Raw genomic sequence first — 25,887 nt, 5'->3', positions numbered from 1 at the left:
GGATCTATCACATGGTGGTACCTCTATGGTCAACCATTTAAGCATCTACAACCTCTTGCATTCAAAATGCTCTCAGAAGTAAGTTTTATTTGTTTTCTATTTACCACATGTATTCTACAATTCTATAAATTGCTTTTAATTTTTATGTTTAATTTTAATAATTAATTTTGAAATTGTGAACATTGTGCAGGTTGCAATTTTTTTTGTTGTTGAATGGAATTGGAGTACATACTCCTTTATCCACTTAGTAAGCATAACCAGTTGGGCTATAAAAAAGCTGAAGACTTGGTTTACATTCATACGAACTTGTGTCTTTTGTTATGTAAGGAGGATCACTACAAGGAAAGGGCAACTAAGCTTTGGGATGTAGAACCAAAGTGTGCGATCTTAGATGCAACAATTCAAGAACTTACTACAATCACAAATGATGATGTCGAAAACATCATGATAGATAGTGCATCGAGTGCAAGTGGAACTATTTTCAGTTCAAATGATCTTGAACTTGTAGTAGTTGGAGGAGTTGGAGATGATGAGGATTTTTTTACGAAGATTTGGATTCAGGTTCATGAACATTGAATGATGAAGCATATTTTGATTTTGTAATTGTGACGTTTGCTTATTTGCATTGGAATTGTGAACACAAATGTATATGATATGGTTTATAATCTTCTAGAATATTTGACTTTGGATTTGAATATGTATTAGTGAAGTTACAAATTATCAAATGTTTTAATTTTCTATATTTCATTCATTTCTGTGCTGATACATAGTAAACTGTATATATATTAATGTAGTGTATCCGTAAAGGAGATGACCAAACCCCCAGCTAAGAGTCGCATAGTGGAAACAAGACAATAACACAAAGATTTGGACCAAATGCAAGAAGCTTTATTCATCATAATTAGGAAATTACATCAAACATGCCAAGCTGTAAGGCCTTCTTGGTTATGGCCAATACAATAAGAACCAACTCAATTATTAGATTTTGACCATCCATCTCAAAGCTATCATCTCGTAGGATGCCTCTAACTCTTGATCTATCTGTGTGCCCTTTTTGCTAATCACAAACCCTAGATTTAAACAAGAAGCCACCATAGGCCGACATTCAAGGTATTGCATATCCCTAGACAAATGTGTTAGACCAGCCGACCTTAAATTGCAAACAATTTCGACAATAAAAGAAGCTTCTAGAAATGATCCAATCACGAAGTTGGCCACACATGAATCCATCTCGAGATCCACACTAAACAACTTCATTGATCAAAAGGCTTCCAACACAATCCAAAGTCAACAAACCAGTGAATTCAGACCAGTAACATTAAGAACAATCGGTGAATACAAATGAACTAGTAAGAGAACAATCAATGACAACATGAAAACCAACTGGTGAACATACTGAACAATCAAACCGATCAACAAAACCGGTCACCAAGAATAACACCTGAAGAGATGCGATCATTGACATAGCTTCTATGAGCGCCAAGGAACAAACCATTTTCATTGCACATGCTAGGAATCTCCACAAATTGATCGCACTCAAGACCTTAGAAAACTGCCTAAAACAAGGAACCTCACCAAGACAAAAGGAAATTCCTCCAAGCCCATGCAAGGTTAGCAGGATCCTAAGATGCTCCTACATTAGACACTTGGGGTAGATAGAAAAGTGTGCCTTCCACATGGAAGCCATATGAAAATCAAGACACAACCTCATCTTGACCATCAGTTTTCAAATCCTCAAATGTAAGAAGACAATCCTACCACCTAGTATCAAATCAGCCTTTTCTTTCACAAACAAGCTCTATAACTCATCAGAACAAGCACAATTGCCAACCAACAACTCATCTATAACTAAGGGTTCAAACTGTCCACTACTTGGTCCCATAGGTCGGCATTCAAGATGTTACATATCCTTAGACAGGCGTGTTAGATCAATCGGCTTTGAATTACAAACAATTTCAACAATTAAAGAAACTTCTAGAAACAATCCGATCGTGAAGTTGACCACACAAATTCATCTTGAGATCCACATTGAAAAACTTCATCGATCGAAGGCCTCCAGTGCAAAACCGGTGAACACAAATGAACTGGTAAGAGAACAATCGATGACAACATGAAAACCAATCATTGAACATGGTGAACAGTCAATATGATCAACTCAACCAGTCGCCAAGAATAACACCTGAATAGATGCGATCATAGACATAACCTCTATGAATACCAAGAAACTATTATGAAGAAGCTAGAGAATTTATTAGAACAAAATCGGCCCCATTGTCTGATCTAAGAGTAATAATAGATTTTCTAGACTCTTTTTCAACTAAAGGTTTAAACTTATGAAACAGGGGAAATGCATTTGATTTATTTTTAAGAAAATACACCTACATTCTTCTACAGAAATCATCAGCAAACAACACAAAATACTTGGACCCAAAAATAGGATTTTCCATAGGGTCGCAATATTGGCATGAACAGGCTGAAGTACTTGAGATTGCCATGAATCGCCACTGGTGAAAGGTGTGTGATGTTACTTCTGAGTCTGGCATGCATCACAAATTCCAAGCTGCTTAGTCTAATCTTCGACAAGTCGAGGACAAGCTCTTCTAGAGCAAGTTGAGAGAGATAATGCACATTTAAGTGCCCATACAAATGATGCCAAAGTGTGCTAATAGAAGATTGCCAAGCAGCCATAGCTAAGTCTCGAGAATCACTAGAATCAGTAAGGTGGAAAAGACCATGATGCTCAAGACCTATAGCAACAATAGACTGAGTTACCTTGTCAGTGATGGTACCTTGATGTGAATTGAAGGTGACATCCAACTGTGGAGAATGTTGTAGTAATTGACTGACTAAGAGTAGATTTAGTTCTACCTTGGAACATAGTACACATCGAGGAAAATGAGTTCCTTCCAGGAGACTGAACTTGAATTTTGCCTTTATCGACAATGGTGTACTATTCTTCGCCATCAAAAGTAACATACTATGAGTAAGGTTGGTAGTCAATGAACCAGTCTCTGCGGTGAGTGAAATGACAAGAGACACTTGATTCAATGTACTAGGCAAACAACTTCACATGATCAACAGGTCTTTTAGCCATGAAGGTGTAAAAGGCAAATTTTGTCTACTCAGTGTGCTTTGCACTGTTCGCTTTGGGTTGCGAACTTGATTGGTTAGATAGGGCAGCTAAGCGTTTTCGACATTCAACCTTCATGTGACCAAACTTGTGGTAATAGTTGCATTGGATTTTACTCTTCCAGGAGCCTTCTGAAGTTGGAGCATAGGACTTTTGTTGAGACTTGCCTTTATCCTTCTGAAAAGATTTAGCAACAAAGGCTTTCTCTGTAGAGGTGGAGTTGGAACTATTGCCAAATTGTTGTTTCCATTGATTTTGCTGAAGCAGAAGTGTGCAGAGATTGGTGAACCTTAGATCAACACCAGAAGATATGATCTTGAGAGTCTCGCTAAAATGGTCATAGGATTTGGGTAAACTCCGGAGAGTGATAACCACAATGTCCTCTTCCTCCATCTTGCGACCAATGGTAAGCAATTGATCATGGATTTGTTGAATCCTATTTAGGTGAACCTGGAGCGATTTTCGCTCATCCATGATAATAGAATACAGAGTGTTCTTCAAGAAGAAAGCTTTTATTTTGTTGGAAGTCTCATGAAGATTTTTGAGATGTGCCCATATCTTTGTAGCTATCTGCCAAATGGAATTTGAGAGTTTATCATCAGCTACGGATAATTTGAGAAGCATCAATGTCTCTCGATTATTCATATCCCATGTATCCTGATTAGTACAAGGGAATTGAATATTGTGTAACAAGAATAGTTTAATCGGTATTTCAATATTCAAAAATTGCTATTATCCTCTGCTTCCAAGTGCCATAATTCTGACCATTGAATTTTGAATTGCTTTCAAGCAGAATATTAGTCAATGATGCCATAACACATTTTCAATGAAAAAGCGTGAAAATATGTGAAGGCATGTTCTTCGAGGCAAAAAAACAGAAGACCCAAATTTTTTTAAGAGTGACCCAAAAGAGAGCATGAAAAACCCAATAATAATATGTTGTCGATTTTCGAATCCACTGGCTTGAAAATTGAGGCACAGAAATCGAGGCACCTAGAAAAACATGATGACAACCCAATTGAGCTCTCAAAAAATGGACCAAGAATTTAAAATAAGAAAAAATTTCTGAGCTCAAAATTTAGGGTTTCGAAGAAAACCCTACTTGGCAACAATGGAGGCAAAAAATTGCAGAAAAAGACAATTTTAGGCAGAGAAATGGCCAATTTCTTCTACAAAGAAGGGTTTCTTGCCAAAACATCATAGATGAAGAAATTGACCGAAAAATGTTGTTATAGGCGTGTTTTTGAAGAAAAATGATAGAAAATTGCATCTGTAAAAAACATCTTAAAAAATGTAGGAGTTTGCTTCAGATCACGATCACACCCTTAATAATCAAATGTGATCACGCCCTCAATGTCTTGGATGTGAGCCATATACAAAACCACGTTTTAATTGAAGAAAAAGCTGCAATTTTTCCAATTGCGAGCATGAAAAATGACCATGGAAAAATGACCTCTTTTGTGTATAGGCGCCATTTGCTCTAAAAGAAAACCAAACAAACCCTAGGTCGAAGAAAATATCCCAGACAAATAATTTCGAAAATAGCTTTTGATAAATTTTGAAAAGAAATTTTTATTTTCGATTTATAAAAAAGCCTTTGCTCTGATACCATATTACGAAGTAATTGGTAAAATACTTGCTTGTTATTAACAGAGACCGAGAGGTCTATATATACAAAGAGTGAAACGATGTTTCCTTAGGAAATGATCGTAAATAATAGAAACTTTCTATTCTAGCAAAAAGAAAATTAATAGTTATCTACAGAGAAACTAAATATTAGAAACATTCTAATATTTACAATAGATTACAAATAAATAACCATTAACTAATAATAGAAGTTTATCTTTTTTTTTTTTGGGTCGGTTAATAGAAGTTTATCTATTATCATAATAGGAACAAACACTTTTCATTGCACATGCTAGGAATCTCCATATATCAACTGCACTTAGGATCCCAGAAAATTGCCTAAAACAAGGAACTTCACCAAGACCAAAGGAGATCCCTCCAAGACCATGCAAGGTTACCAAGAACCTAGGATGCTCTTGCATCACACACACATATTATATATGCATCCAAATCCCCAAAAGAAAATTTCACGCATCTGTGCACCCACTTCCCACATCTGCATGCAAATTGGTAACTAAGATTATTTCTTGTATGGTAGGTGTGAGACATCGCATGATAATCCTAAAAGAATTTCAAAGGACTCTATGTTTTGCTTTCACATTTATAATAGGTTTGTTCGGAGTTTGAAAAGAACTCTGAGGATTATATTGTTGAGGTTAACCCTTGATAGTAATGATAGATCGATAAGGATCTTGAGGTAATCCTTTAACACTTATTATATGCTTGTTGACTATCAAAGGTTGAACATGAATATTGACAACATTAACTTGATTAAGCTCTCGATTTCATTGGTTCATCATAAGAAGGGGGAGCATTAAGGAGATTGGCGTTATCTTCTTTTTCGAATGCATCCTTAGAATAAGAATTATGGACTTACTTTAAGGCTTCATCACTATTAGAGCATCAAAAGTGATATGAAGAAAAGCATTTATTGTGTCCTCTTGTGCTAAGATATCCTCATATAGTGGGGATGTCATAGAGAAGGATCATTACTTATTAAGTCACCATTGATAGAAGGGAAGTGATTGAGATGGAGAGAAGCTAAACTATCTTGAAGGGGTTGAACGATATCCTCATGGAGAAGATGCATATTAAGAGAATGATCAACATTATCTTGTAATGACACATCCCAAATAGGGAGATCATAAAGATATGGATTATTGTCTTGGCTTAATGTGTCCCCATGAAGAAGAGGGTCCTTAGGAGAATGAAATAACCTATAGAAAATATTCATGATAGCATATGCAAAATGAAATTATATGCAAACACATAAAGAACAATTGCAATGATCCATATGACTAAATGAGTGCATGAAATGAAATATTTTTGTATTTCTGAAACATGAAATGCAAGAATGCAATGACAGTAGCTATAGCAGTAACAAAGATGTAAATGAAATGCATACAAAGTAGATCTAGACATGCAATGCAAAGGAGATCTAACTACCAAATGGGAAGGTAGAAAGCATGAAAGCGACGGATTCACTAAAATGTAACATGAAAATTAGGAATTAATGAATATATGAGATAGGAATTAAGGTGTATATATTTATTACCCTTAATTTTAAATGTCACATTAGGGAAAGCAAAAGAGGGACCTTCAAGCATAATCTTCCAAAGGGCCCAAATGAGATCAACACTATCCAAAGTGGATGTTAGGGGTGCTAATGCTGAATCCAAGTCCTTTTTCAAGATGTATACTCAAGGGATCTCTTTCCCCATATTGTTGTGTTTTTGATTGATTTGATTATTGGTTTATTTAGTGCAAGTAGATTGACCAATTGAAATGCAAGTTATGAAAGAGCATGTATGATAGCTAAACACATGAAAGGATCAGATCTGATACATCAAAGTAAGCACTATGAAATGACAAATGAGAAACCAAACTCACCTTGAGGACCAATAGGAGAGACCACTTCAAATCTAAAAACTGGGTAGCAAACAGTGACAAAAACTAAAACAGATTTGGATTTGAGGCCTGAAACTACTGATTCTGAAAGTTTGGGAGCCTTTGGACAAGGATGACTTGAAGGTCAAGGACGAGTTGAGGGTTTGGGATGACTTGGGTCAAAGTTGAGGTCAACCTTGACCTACCTTGCACAAACTTTCAGAATTCGAAACTCTGCTAGAGATCTGAAATCCTAGTTCTGATATCTGACTTCGCTGCTCTGAAAAACCTATAGATCTGCACCCACATACAAGAAAAATGACATTTTTGTTGGTGGAGAGAGGCTTCCTTTTTGAGAAATTAATCTTCAAATGAAAAAAGATGTAAAAAAAGACATGTAAATATTCACCTCGCTTGTCAAATCTTTATAGATGGTTTCAGATCTAGCATCCACAAAGATGCATAAGTGCTTGTATGTAGATGTATGTAAGATGTTAAATTATAATGTAACATGTCTCCACAAATGCAATAGATCTACAAGTGCCAAATTATAGACCCATGATTGTAGATATGCTCTTGAATGATTGAATGCTTGTGCAAGGTGGATGAATGTGAATCTCATTCCTAAAAAGCAAGAAGCTAGATCTTGAGAAGGAAAAGCATGATTGATGACATGAAAATGAGGGCCTTCAACGAATCCTTGCTTGCTTGGCTTGAACCTCTTGAATGCACCTTGAAATCTTTCTTGAATAGATGATTACTTGAATTGATCTTGTTCTTGAAATTGATAGCATGAACATAGCATGGATGTGCACAATAAAAATGGATGAACAAATGAAGTGAACTAACCTCCTTTTATACTGAATCCAAAATCAAATTTGAAAGGAACTGACCTCATTCATGCAAGAAAAGATTCAAAAACCCAAAATTACCCCCAGATTCGAGGGAAAACCCCTTGGGTAAGGGACGACCTCGTCCTTTACTAGGGGGTAATGGATGACCTCGTCCCCTATCTGAGGATAAGGGACAACCTCGACCCTTACTAGAGGGTTTTTGAGCCTCGGGATGGCCACTAGGATGAGAAAAAGAAAGCTTGGAAATGGGTAGAAACTCAAGGAAATGCAGGACTTGAAAGTATAAATGCATCCATGGACCTAGGAGATTGCTAAAAAGAGTGCTAGAAGGTCTTACAAAGCAAGTGGACGCTTTTTAATGTTGAAATTCTGGTGTAGCTTCAACAAAGATCTCTCTACCTCCTGCATTCTCTTGTTAGTTTCCAGTCTATAGATTCAGTATTATAGCTGTGCTTTGTTGAAAACATTTGTTGATTATCGGTTGTAGCTGTATGAGACAGTTATCTCTCATGTTGTTTGTCTTCTACGTCAATATTTATTGAGAACACCTTCATATTGTTTGCTATTAAGAAGGCTGCTCACCTATTTGCTATTGGATGTGGTTGGTTGGTTGTATTTCAAAGATAACAGTTTTGGTCTTTTAGCTACCTCACAATATGTGTGGTCTTCACATGTTTGAAAGAAAGAAGTTTGGACAATGTTATTTCTTCTTCTCATGCATTCAAAAGTCTCAGTTTTTGGGCAACGTTATTTCTTCCTCTTATGCATTCGAAAGTCTTATGTTGGAGCATTGTTATTCACTTCATTCTTGCATTTGATATTGATGCGGGAGTTATTGTTCTTTGCAATAAGTTTGAATTTGTGGTGAAGTTTCCGGTTGCTTATTAGAAGGTGTTCAATTTGTCGGTTTCTATACTCACACGCATCTCATATTTCACTTGAAGGTGTTTTTGATTCAGGCATCAATTCATCATTAGATACTGAATTCTGAAGAAAATGGTCTTTCTATATTTTTTTGGCATTGAACGTCATTTCTGGAAGTTATCGTTCTATGCATATTGCCTTGTCTTTAGAAAGGAGTTTTGTTTCTCTCTAAAAGGAGGTCTTGTTTGTTTATATCTGATGCATCTATCATCATTTGTAAGGAATCGTGCTTCTTACAATATTGCCATAATGTGTCTTAGCTTTTGAAGCTCTCCGTGTAGACGGACAATGTTTCTTGTTTTATTATTCAGTTTCATCATATGACAATAATTGATTCTGAAAGTGAGATAGAAGTTTGTGAAAGAGCTTTGAAGTCTCTTCTTTGATTTTAATAAAGAGATCAATTTTGTGAGGCTAGATTGTTTCCCTTGAAGAGGAGGGTTTTTCCTAGGTTAAAAAGTTCTCAATGTGTTTTATATTTTATTTTTCTTAATCTGGTTTAAATTTAACATGGTATCAGAGCTAGATTGCTGAAGATCTGATTTGAACCAAGTTGCTTTGTTCTTTGATCCTTATTTCTCTTAGTATTTAAAGATGGTGAACGAACTTAAAGTCGAGGATAGATTGGAAGGTTCCTCAAACTTTTCATCTTGGAAACCCAGATCCTAGTTGCTCTTGAAGAGGCTGCTAAACGTCTGTGGAAGAAAAACAAAGTTTTGGCCAGGAAGATCATGATAGATTTGTGAAAGATAATCTGAGTCCAGTCATCTCCAAATTAGAATCAGCTAAAGAGATGTTTGATACTTTGAAGGAGTTATACGAAATCAATAACACCATAACGACTGTTTCCCTGAGAAGTCAATTGCTGCATGTTAAGATGTCTAAAGGAGAATATGTAGTTTTTTACTTCAAGAAAATTACAGATCTATAAGATAAACTGGCTTCCATAGGTGAAATTTTTAGTGACAAAGATCTGGTAATGATTGTTGTGAATGGACTTCCTCGCTCATGGGAATCTTTCATTCAAGGCATCAATGTTTGATCACTTCAGGGGTGATTGTGTTCAAGAAGAATGCAGGCTGGAAGCAAGAGGCATTAATTGAAAGTCTTTCTCTGAAGATGATCATGTACCTTCTGCTCATACGTCCAAAGGAAAAGGGAAGAAAGGAAATATTAAAAGGTCCACAGAGAAAGGCCTGGATTCCTCTTCCGACCCTTAAGAAAAAGAAAAGGAATCTCTCTCACATGTAGTGCTTCCGAATTGATAAGTTTGGTCACTTTGCTAGAGATTGTCATGTGAAACCAAAACCTTCTCATGGAGCTGTTGTTGTAGATGTGGAGAACTATTCTCCGAAAAAGGAATCTTGCAAAAATTTTGAAGGTTTTGTTTCTGCTCTTTCCAGCAATATTCCCTCTAATAGTAATACCTGGCTAATTCATAGTGGAGCCTCTCATTGCATTACTGGTTTTAAAAAACACTTATCAGACTTGAAGGTGAAAGACTCTCATCTGATTGTCATTATGGGTGATGACACTAGCTATTTTGTTAAAGTTGTTGGCTTTGCTTCTTTTCAATTGTATTTTGGTATTCTACTCCAAGTGATGTTCTTTATGTTCTGGGTATTAAGAGAAATCTGATTTCCATTTCTGCCTTACAAGATACGGAATTCAAGATAGCATTTACTGATGGGAAAGTTTTGGCTTGGAAAAGGAATTCTGATTTTACTTCAGCTTGTGTGATTGGTGTTCATCATGATAGTCTTTATCGTTTCTCTTCTTATCTTCTTCAAGGTCTTTCTCTGAATTCATTTGCCTCCTGTGTATTATGGCACAAGAGATTTGGTCACTTGAATATCAGGACTCTATCTTCCATGAAGAATGTTGTTATTGGTCTTCCTCATCTTAATCAAGATCATGAAGAAGTTTGCAAGGGTTGTGTCGTAGGGAAGAACATCAAGAGTCCTTTTCATAGTAGTGAGTCTAGATTTAAGGAAATTTTAGAAATCATTGATTCAGATTTATGTGCTCCTATGTCTGTTGCTTATCTTAGTGGTTTCTGGTATTATATTTCATTTATTGCTGATTATTCTCATAAGTGTTGGATTTAGTTTCTTAAATCTAAAGAATCAGATGAAGTTCTATCCCGGTTCAAATATTTTAAGGCTTTGGTTGAGAACTTGTCTAACGAAAGTATTAAGACCTTGAGATCAGACAATGGTGGTGAGTATGTGTCAAGATTTTTTCAGAATTTTTGTTCAGAAGCTGGGATTAAGAGGGAGTTTTGTGTTCTCTATTATCCTCAATAGAATGGTGTGGCTGAAAGAAAGAACATGACATTTATTGAAGTATCCAAGGCAATGATTCATGATCAAGGCCTTCCTATTTTCTTATGGGCTGAAGCCTGTAGAACAACAATTTATATTCAGAATCCTTATTCTCATCAAATTCTTGGCAACTTGACTCCGGAAGAAGCTTTCTCAGGTATTAAACCAAATATAAGTTATTTCAGAATTTTTGGTTGTCCAGTTTTTGTTCATATTCCTAAGGAGAAAAGATCTAAGCTTGAACATTCAAGAAAGAGAGACATCTTTGCTGGATATAGTGACTCATCTAAGGCTTATAGGATCTACATCCCAGGTCAAAAACAAATTGAAATTAGCAGAGATGTTACCTTTGATGAATTTAAAGCATGTAAACTTTCAAAAGACTCAAGTTCTGAAAATTTTGAAGAAGATGATAATAATCTTCAAGTCCCCTTCATATCTGATCCAGTTTCCCCTGCAGAGATTGAGAGGGAGTCTCCTAATGCAGATTTTTATTCTGGTTCTCCCTACCTTGTAGATATTTCAGTAGGTCCTAGCTCTTCTTCTAGAAACATCCTCTATGGACTAGGAATCTTGTGGAAGAAAGTGAGCCATTTGTTACTCTGCGTGGCACATTTAGAGAAAGTAAGAGGCCTCATAAGTTTGTTTGTTATTTTGCTCTAATGAATCACATTATCACTTGAGAACCCTCTAGTGTTGAAGAAGCTTCTAAATGGCAAGTATGGAATGATGCAATGATGGAAGACTATCAATCAATTCTTAAAAATGACATTTGGGATATTGTTGTAAAGCCCAACAGTAAGTTTGTGGTTTCTTCAAAACGGTTGTTTAAAATTAAGCATTTTGTTGATGGTAGTATGGAGAAATATAAGGCCACATTTGTTGCTAGAAGCTTCTCTCAAAAGGAGGGCATAGATTATGAGGGAACTTTTGCTACTGTAGCTCGCTATTCTTCTATTAAATCTATTATCAGTATTGCACCAGTGAAGGGTTGGAAACTTCATCAAATGGATGCTTAAACAACATTTCTAAATGGTGTTATTAAAGAGGAAGTCTTTATTGAACAGCCCGAAGGATTCATTAGTCGTGACAAAAATTCCTATGTATGCAAGCTGAAAAAGGTCTTATATGGCCTTAAACAAGCTCCTCGTGCTTGGTATGATAGGATTGATAACTATCTTCTTAGCTTGGGTTTTGAAAAGAATGATGCTGGTCCAAATTTATATTTTCAAAGGAAAGATAACAATTTTCTGATTCTTGTGCTCTACGTGGATGATTTATTTCTTACTGGTGATGATGGTTTGATTGTCAAATGCAAAGAGTATATTGCTTCATGATTTGAAATGAAAGACCTTGGTTTCTTGCATTATTTCGTTGGTCTTGAGGTATGGCAATTATCTAAGGGCGTGCTTCTAAGCCAAGGTAAATGTACTATAGATATTCTGAAGAGGTTTGGTATGCTGGATTGTAAATCCATTGCCACTCTAATGGAAGCAAATCTAAAGAAATTTTATGAGGATGCTGCTGGATCATATTTGATTGATCCTACTATGTTTAGACAACTCATTGGTTCCCTTATGTACTTAGTTAACACAGACCTGATATTTGTTATACTGTTAATACCTTGGGTCAATTCATGTGTGAACCAAGGCATATATATTTAGTTGCAGCTAAACATATTCTGAGATATGTTCATGATACATTGGGATATGGTTTATTTTTTGATGCAAAAGCTGATCTTACATTAATAGGTTTTTTTGATTCAAATTAGGCAGGATGTGCTTTTGACAGAAAGTACTTCAGGATATTGTTTCAGCTTGGGTTCAGCCATGACTTCTTGGTGTAGCAGGAAGCAATCTTGTGTGGCTCAAAGCACCGCTGAAGCAGAGTATGTAGTAGCATGTATGGCTATAAAAGAAGTTGTGTGGCTTTGCAAATTATTCACTGGTCTTTTTGGCCAAATGTCTGAAACCACTATGATTATGTTTGTGAATCCTGTTTTTCACGATAGATCTAAACATGTAGAAATTAAATATCATTATCTCAAAGATATGGTTCAAAGGAAAACTATTGAACTCAAGAATGTTTCTACTGAAGAACGAGTTGTTGATATTCTCACCAAGCCTCTTCCTAGGATAAAGTATAACTACTTTCGGAGGAAGCTTTACCTAGTGGAGAATGATATGCTTGCTGAGAAAGAGTCTCAACTTCAGTAACTATTACATGGCGAGTACTTCTTTGGGAGGGAAGTTATATAACAATGCTTCTTGTATCATCCTCTACAAGTAGGCATGATGAATGCATTTCACCCTTTGTGAGTAGGCATGGTGTATCCCATCCTTTGTGAGAAGGCATGATTGAAATATGATGCATAAATTACTTGTTTTCATCCTATAGGAGTAGCTATGATGAAACATGTTCTGATGATAAGTAGGAGATGATTTCCACAGCTAGTCAAATTGTGATGTGAATATCAGGATTTAACTGTGTGATTTTTGAGTCAAACTCGATGACCCATATTTCATGAGTAGTGATTCAACATGAATCCATCTCTCATGAGAATAAATGGAACACTTAGCACTCATTGGATCTAGGTGATGCTCACAGGGGTGAAGCACCGGGACTTCCCGGGAGGTCACCCATCCCAGTACTACTCCAGCCTGAGCGCGCTTAACTACGGAGTTTCCTCCATAGTTAAACCCAAAGCTTGCAACCCCATTTGCAAAACCTTCACCAAGTGTTGTGCCTTATGAACCATTCATTAGGAAGCCCCTTAAGCTCATCAATTGATAAGTAGGAGATGATTTCCACAGCTAGTCAAATTGTGATGTGAATATCAGGATTTAACTGTGTGATTTTTGAGTCAAACTCGATGACCCATATTTCATGAGTAGTGATTCAACATGAATCCATCTCTCATGAGAATAAATGGAACACTTAGCACTCATTGGATCTAGGTGATGCTCACAGGGGTGAAGCACCGGGACTTCCCGGGAGGTCACCCATCCCAGTACTACTCCAGCCTGAGCGCGCTTAACTACGGAGTTTCCTCCATAGTTAAACCCAAAGCTTGCAACCCCATTTGCAAAACCTTCACCAAGTGTTGTGCCTTATGAACCATTCATTAGGAAGCCCCTTAAGCTCATCAATTGATAAGTAGGAGATGATTTCCACAGCTAGTCAAATTGTGATGTGAATATCAGGATTTAACTGTGTGATTTTTGAGTCAAACTCGATGACCCATATTTCATGAGTAGTGATTCAACATGAATCCATCTCTCATGAGAATAAATGGAACACTTAGCACTCATTGGATCTAGGTGATGCTCACAGGGGTGAAGCACCGGGACTTCCCGGGAGGTCACCCATCCCAGTACTACTCCAGCCTGAGCGCGCTTAACTACGGAGTTTCCTCCATAGTTAAACCCAAAGCTTGCAACCCCATTTGCAAAACCTTCACCAAGTGTTGTGCCTTATGAACCATTCATTAGGAAGCCCCTTAAGCTCATCAATTGATAAGTAGGAGATGATTTCCACAGCTAGTCAAATTGTGATGTGAATATCAGGATTTAACTGTGTGATTTTTGAGTCAAACTCGATGACCCATATTTCATGAGTAGTGATTCAACATGAATCCATCTCTCATGAGAATAAATGGAACACTTAGCACTCATTGGATCTAGGTGATGCTCACAGGGGTGAAGCACCGGGACTTCCCGGGAGGTCACCCATCCCAGTACTACTCCAGCCTGAGCGCGCTTAACTACGGAGTTTCCTCCATAGTTAAACCCAAAGCTTGCAACCCCATTTGCAAAACCTTCACCAAGTGTTGTGCCTTATGAACCATTCATTAGGAAGCCCCTTAAGCTCATCAATTGATAAGTAGGAGATGATTTCCACAGCTAGTCAAATTGTGATGTGAATATCAGGATTTAACTGTGTGATTTTTGAGTCAAACTCGATGACCCATATTTCATGAGTAGTGATTCAACATGAATCCATCTCTCATGAGAATAAATGGAACACTTAGCACTCATTGGATCTAGGTGATGCTCACAGGGGTGAAGCACCGGGACTTCCCGGGAGGTCACCCATCCCAGTACTACTCCAGCCTGAGCGCGCTTAACTACGGAGTTTCCTCCATAGTTAAACCCAAAGCTGATAACAATAGTTGTTATGATAACTATAACTGTATTTTTGTTATTGTTATGATGCGATAACAATAATTGTTGTGATAACAATTGCTGTATTTTGTTATTGTTATGATGAGATATCAATAGTATCTTGTAATTGCAATTGTTATGATACTAGTAGCCTATTGTTATAATGTGATAGCAATAGTATAAATTCATGAGATATATTGAATTAACAACTTGACTAATTGCAGCCTATTGCTCTTGTCTCATAAAGACAATTTGAAGATCTCTCTCTTGCTGAGAGGGAGTGTTGAAATTATGGGACAAACTTCAAGAGAGATCTTCTCTCTTTGGTGGTACCTACTGCATTCTCTTGTTAGTTTCCAGTCTATAGCTTCAGTATTTTGGTTGTGCTTTGTTGAAGACACCTATTGATTATCGGTTGCAGCTGTTTGAGATAGTTATCTCTCGATAGTGTTTTCTGTTTGTCCTCTATGTCAATATTTACTTAGAATTCCTTCATTTTGTTTGCTATTAAGAAGGCTGCTCACCCAGTTGCTATCACACGTGGATGGTTGGTTGGATTTCAAAGATAATGGTTGTGGTCTTTGTTGGGACTAAAAATTGCATGGTCAAGTTTTAGTCACATATGGAAAATTTTGGAGAATCAATGCCCTAAAGTGCCTTTTATGCATATGTAGCCAATTGTTAGTCTGAGGCTTAGATGGTGTTTGAGTGGCTTAACACCTCTCATTTGACATATGCATGTGATTCACAATGTTATTTTGCCATCCTGAATCATTCGATGAAGTCCCATTTTGAGCTAATGTCAAAACTCGCATTTTTGCCCGTGTCAAATAGCGATAGGAGGCCTAGTTTGTCTTTGAATATCTTTTACCCAAAAATGTGTCATGACCTGCCACTTTGGGGATGTTTAGTATGCATATCAAAGAACATGTGTTCCAATTTTCAGACCATTTTGAATCCGTTTGACTAGGTTTCGAACCCCTCAAAGTTGGTCATTTATTGTTTCGTGCATTTGTGTAATTGTTCACAATTCTGGGCAGCCCTGTTTGACGAGCTATAACTTTGACCCAGTTGACCGAAATGCTAAAATTTCTTGTGTTGCATTGTAGAGGTCAGAGACTTGTTATGTTTTAAGTTTCAGCTCATGACGAATCCGTTTGATCAGTTTACAAATGCGATTCCAAATGCAATTTCTATCTTTTCACTGGTGTCATCATTTACAGATTTGTTGGTACCCCTGTTCGGGATGTTATAACTTGAAATCTGTGATAGGTGAAATCGAATGGATTGTACCACTGTTTTGTACTTTGAAAATACTTTAAGTGTGCCAGTTTATAAGTCATGACGAATCCGTTTGCACACTTTTTCAGGTCAAATTCCATTTGCAAAAATCGCTTTTCTGACATTGTTTCTAGTTTGCAAATCCAAGTAGCCTACTTTGACTGATTGCCATTTGCGTCTTGTTATTCGTCATGAGCCCAAATTGCAGATCCATATTCTCCTCGTGACAATAAACTAACGTCCCAGTTTTCATCCCCCCAAGTGTCAGTTTACCCAGTTTTTGAAGTCAATTCTGAACCCAATTTAGTGTTTTTTGACATGTTTTCTTGTAGGAAGTTCTAAAAGGTCAACTTTGACAACGAATATCTTTTGACCTCGAATTTGTCATGAGACGAGATTTGACAAGTGCCAGTTATCAGAGCCCAGTCAGGTGTTCGGATTAGTTTTTAAAGCCAATCAAAGGACCTCCTGATGCAAAAGTGACAGTTTGCAAATCAATTGTAAAAAGAGTTTCAATTGATTGATAAGGGGTCGAACTTAGTTCTAATTAGTATGATGGGTTCAATAGGCCCATTTCAGAAGTCAGGGGTTCGAAAGTGAAAATTTTTTAGCCGGACCCACTTTGGGGCCCGACTAATTTTACCAGGTTGAGAATCTAAAAGGGGTTTCTTGCTTGGAAGATGTTTTCTATATCTACTTTAGCATAAGAATGGATGCTCAAGTTGTTTATGGATTCCATCATTTACACAACAAGAGGTCATAACTTGCTTAAGGACCAATCTCAAATAAAATGATCTTTTCTAGATATAGTTGCACCCACTGTTCTACCAATCCTCGGTTCAGGGGGACAAATGAGTTTTTAGATCTCCATATCAAAAGAAAAAATTCTGAATGGGAGCAGATCACCATTCCATCATGCAAGCAATTGTGATTCTAAATCTTCACAATTATGCAAATGGGTGAAAGCCCAAGTCAATGATGGATTGATTGAAGTATTTGGCTTAAAGGATGGGTGGCATACATCATTTGTGAAGGTCAACTTAATTACAGCAAAGCACATTGCTCAAACTGCAATAATATGGTGTTCCATTCAGCTCACGAAATATACTGGAAGGTTTAGAACTCCAAGGAAGGAATTAAAGCTTTCAGCAATTGGCCTACCTTTCCACAGATCTTTATAAAAGGAGAATTGGTAGGAGTTTCAAACATTATGTTAAACATGCACCGGTCTGGAGAACTGAAGAAAAAGTTGAAGGATCTCATGCCAAGTGAATAATTCAGAGGAAGGTATTAGTGCATAAAGCAAGATGAAAACCCAGAGCAGCGTATGGGATGGGAGATGGCCAAGTGAATGAGTGTTGAAATAAGCAATATTAATCAAAGAACCCGCAGCTAGGAAAGGAGGCAAGGTTTATACAGCTCCCACGCCTATTGGAGGATATCCCACGCATGTAAAAAGAGGAAGCAGCCTACCCATGTTGTAAAAAGAGATCATGCCATGAAGAACATCTGCGAAGAAAGCCACAAACCCTGCTCAGGCTGTGAAAGCCGCCAATTTTCAAGGAAGACCATCGTGCTACGTTGAAATGAAGACTAGCGTAGACCATGAGAAGGAGCCAGCCAAATATAAACTGGCACAGAATAAAGGAACAACAGTCAGCTTTTAAATAAGACAAGTAGTCAAACAAGCAAAGAAGGCCATAACAACAGATTTAAAAGGGCAAGAAAAAATGCAAAGAAGCCTCATGCCAACAAAAGCAGCCATGCATTAACAAAGATCTGCCAGTAGACAGGGAGACTTGGTCCAAGTCGTTGGCCAGTAAAAGAACTCACACAAGCAATTCCAACAACCCATGCCAAAAAAACAAGAATCAACGCATAAAAGGAGATCAAAGATGCCGCTAGTTAAAGGGAAACAAGGTGCCATAACTTGTAATCTTGCCTCCTCAAACAGACAAAGCTTTCAGCAAAGTAGAAGAAGCTGCAGGCATGGAAAAAAGAAGCCACGTAGGCACATCGGAGGAACAGCTCACAAGAACCCGCATGCATTAAAAGGGAGGCGTCTGGTAGTAGAGGCCGACCATGAAGAGCAGCATAATAGAAATTGAATGTCCATAAATAGAGAACAACCCATGTTGAAAGGAACAAAAACAAAAGCCGCAGGAAGCAGCCGGCATCATTGAGAAAATGAAGGATATTCAAAATGAATTATCCCACATTGCCCGTGGGATAGTTTTTTATGTCTTTAAATACAATTGCACACGTTTAATTGGTGTCAACGAAAGAGAGGCTTTTGTAAGCTACGCGCTCATGCCAGAGGGCCCCACCTTGCAGCCGACCTGGACGTTGATAGTTGGTGGCGTAAGCAATGTTTTGACTGAAGATATAGAGACGCTAATGTGGTGAAGGTGCGCAAGATTTCAACACGTGTCAAGATGTGCGGTGCGCGCAAGCCCGCAAAATGAAGTTGCGAGGAAGATAAATATTGCGGGCATGCCGAAATGCACCACGTGGCAAGTGGGTCCCAGCTGGCGGTGAGGTGGCAATCAAGAGCAATTTCAAATGGAGGTCCTAGATCGTGACACGTGTCATGATCTGACGGACAACGCATTTCCGCAAAACAGAGATGCACACAGGTTAAGGAAAGTGGGAAAGCGAGATGCGAGCCCCGCCTAATGATGATGTGGCAGATGCAAGTTTTGAGCAAATCAAGAGATGACACGTGGCGCTAAATGCAAGGGTGGACCAATGATGGAGCAACAAGTGGCAATCAGTCAAACCTAGTTTGACTCCAAATTTGAAGGTTGGGGTAAAAAATTGAAAATTATAAAAAATAATTTTTAATTATTTTTCAAAAATATGGACATGCAACCTTTTTTAAATTCAAAAGAGGTTTTAATCTAAAGTTGATACTTTAGACTATTTTAAATTTTTGAAAATTTAAAATTTTAAAGCATGCAGACCTGTGTTTCATACCAGAGGAGTATCTTTCAAACTGAAATTTAGAGGGTTTTTGGAAGGCTACATATGTGATATTATATATTGCCAGAATCGGAAAAATCTGAATTTTTCGATTATGCAGTTAGTTTCTGCACAGGATGTAGTTTGTTCGAATTATAGGAGGATTTCTCTCAGGTTTCCAATTTGTAACTGTATTCAGGTAAGGAAGTTCATAACTGATTTTTTAACAAGGAAATGACCTGAATGTGGTTATAAGGCAATGGAAATGCAGTTTGGGTCAATTTTAATCACTTTTAAGTCAGTAAAAACTCAAATTTCACCAGCATTTTTAGTGGTTTTCAGATTTTGGTGACTCAAAAGGTTTTCATCATTCAGCAGAGAATATTTTCAAATCAGTTGCAAGTAATGATGAAACCAAATTAGATCAAAATGGGAGAAAGAAGAGAGAGGTTATTCAGTTATAGAAGATTGAATTCCAAGTGGACACATGTCAAGCATAGATCAGATCTGGAAATTCATCTTCTCCTATATCATTCTTTCTTTCTTTCATTGAAGGGGTTGGCAGTTTTTTCTAGGTAATACCAGCAGGGTTCCAGTGTTCTACTGTAAAACCATGGATGTGATTGGTTTTGCTTCCTGTTTATTGAGCTGAGCTCTAGCAGTGAAGGCCACACACCCGCACCTGTGTAGATTTTCAGTTCATTCTCATGTATTGTTTTCTGAGATAAATGGAGATTGATGCTGGATTATGTGAATTGTCTAGAGTTTCATTTAGTGTTACTAGTTTATGTATTTGATCTTTCCAAGGATAAATACAAAAGGGGATTTACAATGAATTATCTGAGTTTTCTTATTCTGTCTCTTGATTCTTCATATGCCATTAACTTTGTAATTGAGTAAATAAGGTTTATTCAATTTAAGACAGCTTGGATGAGTTGTGTATCAGATCTATTGTTGCTTCTAACTCAAGGAGATTATGTAAATGCTTCAGTGTTTTGATAGGGTTTTTGGGTGTGTGAAGGGGATATTTCGTAAGAATGGGATTTGGGGATTTCAGTTGATAAACTTGATTGTAATGCAAGCAAGTTAGGTCATCCTGCTGGTAATGACTCTATGTTTCAATGGATAAAGCACTGATCACTAAATCAGATGCAAGTTGATATTAAGGTTATTTGCACAAATCATTTTAATCAAATCAATTCAGTTCTTCATGTTTTGTAGTGGGCTGAAAGGAACTAACCCTCACTCAACTTATGTGATTCATAGATTTGCATTTAGCTACTGTATATCTCTGTTATTGCATGAGTTATTAGGAGAAATAAGGGTTTTCATCTGCAGTAATTAGGTTCAGATTTATGTTTTAAATGCGCTGGTACCATATCTCAGAACCTCAAGGTTAACCCGCCTAGGTCTAGTAGAGCTTGAAGTGAAGGAGTTATGCCTTGTAGTTGGTCCAAGACTGTATATTTGGTCTTCATGCGTTGGAAATAAAGATGTCCGGGCAACATTATTTCTTCTTCTCATTTATTTGGAAGTCTCAGTTTTTGGGCAACATTATTTCTTCCTCTAATGTGTTCGAAAGTCTTATGTTGGAGCATTGTTATTCACTCTGCTATGATGTTTGATATTGATTCAGGAGTTATTGTTCTTTACAATAAGCTCGTATTCTCTAGTAAAGTTTCCAATTACTTATTAGAAGGTGTTCGATCAATTTGTTTCTATACTCGCATGCATCTCATATATCACTTTGAGGCATTTTTGATCCAAACATTAAGTCATCATCGGATATACTGAATTCTGAAGGAAATTGTCTTTCTATATTTTTCTGGCATTGAACGTCATTTCTGGAAGTTATCGTTCCATACATATTGCCTTGTCTTCTGAAAGGAGTTCTGTTTTTCTCTAAAAGGAGGTTGTGTTTGTTTATATCTGATGCATCTATCTTCATTTGTAAGGAATTTCTCTTATTAGCAGATTGCCATATTGTGTCTTAGCGTTTGAAGTTCTATGAGTAGAAGGACAATCTTTCTATTTTTGATATTTAGTTTCATCATATGTTAATAATTGATTCTGAAATTGAGAAAGAAGTTGTGAAAGAGCTTTGAAGTCTCTTCTTTGATTTTAATAAAGAGATCAATTTTGTGGGGCTGGGTTGTTTTCGTCAAAGAGAAGGGTTTTTCCCAGGATAAAAAGTTCGTGTTTTAGCTTTTATCTTTCTTAATCTTGATCAAATTTAACATTTAAGATGGTACATGCATGGTGTTTGTCCTTGCGCAATTGCAAGGGGTGAGATGACCTAGCTTTCCAAGTTACTCTCTTTTGAGATGTTCACTCATACAACTATTGCAGGGTTACTCCACCATTTCTAGCATGACGACATGGTGATTGTGTCAGTTTGGCAGGTATTATTGTGTCAATTGGTGTAGGTATTACAAGATTTGGAGATATCAAGAACATTTTATCACTTGGGATCCAAGTTGAGCATTCCCATGGGTGGTTATGTATCACAGAGTTGGGTGGAAAGATTTGTTTCGTTCCTCTTGATAAAGGTTTACATACTATTGAGCTACCACCACCATTTGACATTAGAGGTGTATGTGGTTACAATTGGAGTGAGGCTCTCATTTGGATAGAGAAAAGTTTGTTTTATGATTGTAGCGCATGGGAAGTCGTCCTAAATGAGTATGCATGTGATATGATTTGGGACCTTGGCATTCAGTTGATTGGTGCATTGTTTCATGTTGAGTTGAGTTGTTTCACAACTTTGGGGTTAGAAATGTTTATACTAGTGTAGCACAACATATGGGAAAAGTATAAGTCTCGAGGCGAATATGGGATTCAAGCATTTGGTTTCAGCAGGCAAGTGTAGATTGCTTGAGGGCAAGCAGTCTCTGGGAAGAGAGGACTATAATGTACCTTTTCTAGGCTATTAAATTTGGATTTGTCACTAGTTCATTTTGCTTTGGTCTTGTGAGCTAACTGAGATTTCACAAGGATTAGAATAAGTTTTGGCCTAGGCAGTTGGTTGTTATCGGTAAATATGGTGTAGCCGACAGGGTGTGTGTCAGGATGTATCCCGTTGGTGTATGCTCCTTCGGGAAGGTTCTTGTTGTACTGACGGGCCCTTCGGTAATTGTCAGGTAGCCGATGGACCCCTTTCGGAAGGTTCCTCAGGATGTATATATACACCCTCTGGGTAATCATTGTAATCATCTTATCGAGCATAATGTAATCACTTGGCATATGCGAATAATACAAGGATGAAGGGCACATGATTATATTGAGAGGCGGGGGTGGTGAATTAGTATAATAATAAAATTGCCAATTTCAACCTTTTATCCAAACAATTATCTTCAAATGCTGAAATGAACAATTATGCACATGAACACAATAACACAACAAAATAATTGCTTTTATATAAACTTGTTCTTTTACAATGATTTGTAGGCTATGAACCACTAAACGCTCCAACCCCTAAGTTTATGAGTGCCGACTCACCAGAAGCTCCTACTCCAACATTTCGAAGGTTTCGACCTACAAGAAGCTCCAACTCCCTCTGCTATCTTTGTGAGTACCAACACACACTCTTCTGTTCCACCTTGATAATGTTGGTCACTCAACTGATGATTGATGTACTAAATTCCAATTTGAAGTGAGCCAATATTTATACTCTTTATTTCTTGTACTTATATCTTTGATACAAATATATTTCAGAGAAGTCTGAATATATATGTATTTTATCTTCCTTTTGACCCTTTTATTTATCTCTATAATAAACATATAAATTAGAAAAATCTAATTATATACATAGTTTACTTTTCTCCTAAATCCATCCACTTCTTATATATGTATATATCTTTATAATTTGCTTATTTCTCACACATTCTTCACTACACTTCTTTTTACCCAAAAATTGCTGACTTATCTTTTAGTTTTATATACTTCACTCTGCTTTTTCACATCTCACACTCATATTTCAAAATGACCATCTTCCTTATATATATCTTTTTGTTTCATTTAAAAGGCATGCCTATTTGAACAAAAGGATGTCTCTTTAAAAACATTCTTTATTATCTTTAATATAAATGCACTTTAGTTTGAACAGTACTCCTTAAATTCATCCATATACCGTGACGGTTCATTAAATGAGCGATTTGGTTTATGTTTTAAATATTCCCATTACTTAGTCTTCGACACTTATCAATATGCAACAACAATGTTTGATCCGTCGTACTTTATTACTCAAACTTTTAAGAGTATCCATTTACAAGCTCTTTACAAATTAAATATATAATAATTATGTGTTTATGAATCCAATTGATTGATATTAAAGCTTTAAAAACTCCGCATCTTCATCATTGCTTTCATTGATTCTTTTAATCACATTTTAGAATCATTGCATCTTCCAAATTTCAGACATATCTAGTGCCAAACATATCTTCTGCTAACGCTGCAAGATATCTACCATGTCTAACACTGCACAATACCCAACTTTGTTGCCATCTGTTTTGGGTGAGATTTGCTTTAATAATTATCTCTTTGTCATGGCTTTACCATTTTTGACTTTAAGCTGCCAGTGAATGAATGAATGAAAGATGTGAATAACGTCCACGAGGCTAGAGTAGCCTATGGGATCCACACAAGAAACCCCTCAGGAAGGAGACAATCAAATCTAGCTATAGGCTTTTGGTTAACTTGTCTCTTTGTCACTGAATTTTAATAATCAAAGCCGCTGTTCTCTTCACTTGATCCTCCTCAAATAAGTAGTTCAGGTCTCTGTTCTCTAATAGCTCTGCACACCTCGATCTGATGTCACTGTATGGTAGACATTCCTTGACAAATATCTTGTACATCGCTGCATTTATATTTATGATTATCGGGCACTTCTAGTGTTTTAGAAATCACCATATGTAAACATTAATCCACCGTTTCCAACCTTAGGTCAAACTTCTATGTGAGATAATTTGCACACAAGGTTGATAATAGTCATGTTATTGCATCGCTGTTTATCTATGTGTAATATTCGTTGGAGTCCGTCTGTGTTTGCTGACTACTTGTTTTTGTAATACCGCTAGCTTTACATGATGCAACATTGACTATTCCATCAACTTTGAAAGCTGAACTGCTTCTTCATCTCCATACGTATCTTTTTATTTTATTTTAGGTTGGGTATTGTATTATATCCATCCTCCGACTATGTGAATCGTTGTACCAAGCTGCTCCCGGCATGCCCAAAAAAAAAATAGGGCAAGAACATACGTAATTTTTAAAAAAAAAAAGGTTTAATCCAGTAAGGTTTAATATGTCTGTTTCGCAAGTGAAAGTATAGGTTCACTGCAATTCACCTTAAGTTTATAATCAACGAGTATACATAGATCATTAAACTTAAACTTAAATTATTTAATTGATTAATTAATTTAAACAATCCAATTTCAATTTACTAAAGAATTTATCACATTGTTACTTTTATATACTTTTAAAACCATTAATGAACAATGCAATTAAATCATTTAGATAACATTAGTTATTAAAGCATTAATTAAGCAAATTATTAAGTTACAAGATAAATAGTTCACTCGAATAATTATGAGTCTAATTATTTCAAAAAATAAAAAAAACTTCTAATTAATATAACATTTCATCCATAATAAAACTTCGTTTAAAATTTAATTCTAATAAAAAATTATTTAAATCTATTAATTATTAGAAATAACATTCCTAATAAAATAAAAATACAAATTAAACTAAATATGACACACCTAAACTAACCTAAACTATATGCTAACTTAACCCCAGACACACCCCTAAACTCCCTTAACCCACATCAACTTTTCCAACGTGGGCACAAGGTTCAAGTTTCCCCACGCTGCCCAACAAGATGGAAAGAAAGTATGGCAACCTTGGGAGGAGGCATAAAGTAATACAAAAAGGTTTTGGAAATTGTTTGGGATAAAATCTAACCTATGCATAACCAAAACTGCCCATATTTAATAGCTGATTTGACTTATGACAAGTGGAGGGGGTATATGAAATCTTAATTCCATGGTCAAGTCAGACAAAGGCATTAATTATATTGACTAAGTTTTTGAATATCATTTTCCCCAAGTTCAAAATTGGCGCTAAGGAAGGAAGGTAGAAATAGTTATGACAAAGTAAAGTGGGTAGAGTTAGGATATTTGCTTAATGCATTTTCTATGCTCCTTTTTATTATTATTATTATATTTTTTTTTGTATTTAAATTTTAAAGGAGTATCCATAGGGAATATTCCCTGTCAACACAAGGGAATTAATTAATTTTTTTTCATACAAACTCCAGAGAGTTTTTACTCTTAGGGGGCAAATTTTTTTTTTCTGAAGTGTTGGGAAATTTGCTTAGTGTAGATTTTTTTAAGCAAATTTTTTTTTTTCAAGGGGGATATTTTTTTTATCAATCTAATAGGACTTACTACATACTTAGTTAAACCAAGAATTTGAATGATCCATTTAAACAACAAAGTAAGATTGATTTTAGTTTTTCAATAATCACGAAAATGAATCTATGATCCAAACATAACATAATTTTTTTGGCTTTACATATTTGAACTTTGAAATTTGCATAATTGAACATCATTATTTCATCTCATTTTTGATGCACATACATATAATTGAAAATATGAAAACCTCATAAGAAACGATATTACTCAATCATTATTTTATTGACCACCTGATTCAAAGGCTCTGTCGGGAAAGAACCAGTA

General features: G+C 36.4%; 1 protein-coding gene across 2 annotated transcripts in view; it reads left to right on the top strand.

The window, feature by feature from the left end:
• Positions 1 to 25,887, top strand: part of LOC149580306 (zinc ion binding/nucleic acid binding/hydrolase) — a 155,450-nt gene that overhangs the window by 98,296 nt on the left and 31,267 nt on the right. The window lies entirely within an intron of this gene.

Source organism: Cupressus sempervirens, chromosome 1 (genome assembly GCF_028749045.1).
Source record: "Cupressus sempervirens isolate cs-2001-9-10 chromosome 1, ASM2874904v1, whole genome shotgun sequence".
Taxonomy (NCBI): domain Eukaryota; kingdom Viridiplantae; phylum Streptophyta; class Pinopsida; order Cupressales; family Cupressaceae; genus Cupressus; species Cupressus sempervirens.
The sequence above is the reverse complement of the archived record's forward strand: the minus strand, read 5'-3'. Positions and strand labels throughout refer to the sequence as shown.